We start from the raw sequence: 3,129 nt of genomic DNA, 5'->3' as shown, positions 1-3,129 counted from the left end.
TACCATTTATTATTTCTGAAACCTTTGGTTTTTGAGAATGTATCATACATTATTTGAAAGCAAAGGAGCTATACATTCACCGCTTTTAAGCTTGTACACCTAAAACTAATCATCCTGTATGAGGTAAAAGAAGATTTAAGAAGCTAAATTATACAAATCGATGTTTTCAAGATAGATAAGTAATAGAAATAATGAAACATTAAATATCACAGAACACTTCTTAACGACGCTAATTTTAGTCGGTTAAAGATTAAAATTCGCGTTTAATTTTTAAAGCTTAAACAGGATTATAAATGGGCAATGGTTAAAAAAGTATTTCACGACTCGGTTTATAACACCGTATATAAATCATATGAAACAACAGCATCATCTTATTCAAAATCAATGTATTATTTATGGCACATCGCCCGTGCAACTGACGGCCATTGAAGTCGAAAGATTATCTAGTGGCAAGCTAGTAGACTCGGCTAGACATCTCTGTTGGATATTGGCTATCCTCATGTAGGCGGGCGGCAACACAGCCAAGCTCGAAGGAAGTCGCTGGATGCGAGCAGCTTTCGAACGGTCATCGTAGCGATCTTCGAGAAACGCTTATTCCCAGTAGCGGACGTATATCGGCTGACATAATGACCATGATGATGATTTATTCCGCTGCATATTGCTAATCCTATAATATCTTTACATTAAAAAGGTGTTTTTAAATTTAATATGAAATATATTTAAACTTGTTTAACAGTTCATTATTAATATGTGTACAAATATAACATTTACTTTGAGATCGTTCGCTCTTGTTTCGGTGATTATGGAGTTCCGCTTTGAGATCGTTCGTCGACTTCAATTTCCTTGTCCGCTGTTCACTTCGAGTTGGATCTTTGCACTTACAATATATAAGTATCCGAATAATTTGTAAAAAGGATTATAGAAATCAATGAATAGTGAATTGATGAATAGTTTGATTTTACTTCGTGCGTTTAACAGTGCACGCACTGCAAGTTTATATTGTCGTTTAATGCAGCTTACATAGATGATTTTTTATTATTCATAAAAGTACTTTGAATGAGACCTTGAATATTGTGTCAGTTTTCTTCAACGCGTGTACCGTTTAGCGCAGTTAATACTTTTCCTAAACAGTAACATGAAATTTACGCCGATCGGTGCTCAACTCATTACATACATATCATCGCAGCCTACTTCGCTATCACTTAAATACGCATAAATATATTTGTTTTTTCCACAATACTTGTTTATTTTAATGTCTATGGATGGATATTCCTTACGATATGGACAGGATATATATACATTAAAAACAATCACATTAAATTAAATAATACATATTTATTTAAGACTTTTTAGGTTCATTAATTTAGTAAATCGTTTAATTAGATATATACAAGCCGAAATAGCTCAGTTGGAAGAGCGTTAGACTGAAGATCTAAAGGTCCCTGGTTCGATCCCGGGTTTCGGCAGCAGTTTTTTTTTAACTTCTCTGTAAATGTTACTTTAATTTAAAGGTTTTTGCTTTATTTGCAGTATAGATTAATTTTTGGCAGTATTATCCTAGTGGTAGAGGACTGAGACTTTCGTTCGTAGATCGTGAAAATGCCAGCAAACCCTCGATGTCGTCGGGGACCTTGAAGAGACACCTCTGTGATCGAAGATAGGTGGTCCTGTAGGCTGCTATTCCTATACAACGACGTAGTACGTGAGCAGCAGTCGCGTCCTCTTCAACATACGTCCATGAATAGACGACTATCTAAAACACCTAAAATAAACAGATGTTAGTTAAAAAAGGTCATGACCTGATAAGATCCCAACTACAAGACTAAGTCGGGGTCGCAACAGCCATAATATTGAAGAGCCGGTGGTTTATGGGAGATGTCGCCTGTTTAGCTTGTCAACACTTCTCATGGCTTTTCTATTGCTCCTAAGCATCTTTTCAACTTTAATAGCATTTTAATAATATATTTACTTAGTATACTTAAATTTGACTTAACTGCAATTTATATACATCGACTAAAACTTTCGGGTCACGTTTCCCTTAACCGTTTTACGAGCTTCTTAACGGATATATTCTCTTAGGCGTAAGCTTTCTCAGTTAAATCGATCTTGTAGTTAATAACGGTTATACAAATTTTAAAATATTTTAGCCACTTTTTGACTGAAAAATAAAGCTATGTAGAGACTTTTTATTCAGAGTACATTGGAATGGTTCTAAATATTATACTTAGATAATTATTACATCTCTATATAACACATAAAATTAATTCCTATAACTTCAGACATATAAAATATTTTCTTTTACTTGAGCAATAGTAGAGGACTGAGACTCGCGATCGTAGATCACGCGCTTAACTCTCGAGATACATTGTTATATAATTGACTTTATGCATTAATGATATAGGATTGCTCTACAAACGAATTTTCAGAGGCTGGGCAGCTGAGTCTTTTGCGTAGCACAATACCTCATTGCGATCGTCACCTCGTCCGACAATTATTGCGATTATGATATCTGGAAGGCTTATGCCTTGCAGTGGTGTCTATTGGATAAAACGACGACAACGACGAATATTCTTTATATTAAATTCATCATCAGTTTTGGGTTAGAATTGTGAGTCTACGTTCTTACTGGACTGGCCGATATCGAGATATTAGAAACGTAAGAAACCCTTTCGTAGATAAATCCCTGCCCTCGGGCAGGTATGCCATTGGTACGATACGACGGCTGGATACTTTGGAGTTAAAAAAAATATATATATTGTGAGTAATTAGAGAGAGTCCTATTTATCATCATTATTCCGACCGCTCCCATGATAAATGAAATGGATTTAAATGTAGAAAAAAGCTCTTTCCGGTACCGGGAATCGAACCCGAGCCTCCTGGGTGAGAGCCAGGTATCCTAGCCACTAGACCATACCGGATGCGAGTAAACATCGTAATTAAAGCTTTGTTTATCAGTACTAAATGTGTTCTGATTAATTATATTAATCGATTTTTGTTCTCAAAAGTAATTTATTTTCTATTCGTACAAGCGCTCCTCCTAAAAAACTGTATCAAATGTTTTGTGAAAAAATGACTCAACGGAACGCCGTAAGCCAGATGTTTCCCCTAAAGTGTTATCACTTTTTCTTT

General features: G+C 35.3%; 2 non-coding genes across 2 annotated transcripts; one reads left to right on the top strand and one right to left on the bottom strand.

Moving 5' to 3' along the window:
• Positions 1 to 1,393: 1,393 nt before the first annotated feature.
• TRNAF-GAA (transfer RNA phenylalanine (anticodon GAA)) lies at positions 1,394 to 1,466 on the top strand. The gene has a single exon. It is a non-coding gene; the product is annotated as a tRNA-Phe (tRNA).
• A 1,380-nt stretch (positions 1,467 to 2,846) lies between these two features.
• TRNAE-CUC (transfer RNA glutamic acid (anticodon CUC)) lies at positions 2,847 to 2,918 on the bottom strand. Its single transcript has one exon. It is a non-coding gene; the product is annotated as a tRNA-Glu (tRNA).
• Between the last annotated feature and the right edge of the window lie 211 nt (positions 2,919 to 3,129).

Source organism: Battus philenor, unplaced genomic scaffold (assembly GCF_028537555.1).
Source record: "Battus philenor isolate CCGP_79_NKW_IND1 unplaced genomic scaffold, ilBatPhil1.0.hap1 SCAF_25, whole genome shotgun sequence".
Taxonomy (NCBI): domain Eukaryota; kingdom Metazoa; phylum Arthropoda; class Insecta; order Lepidoptera; family Papilionidae; genus Battus; species Battus philenor.
The sequence above is the reverse complement of the archived record's forward strand: the minus strand, read 5'-3'. Positions and strand labels throughout refer to the sequence as shown.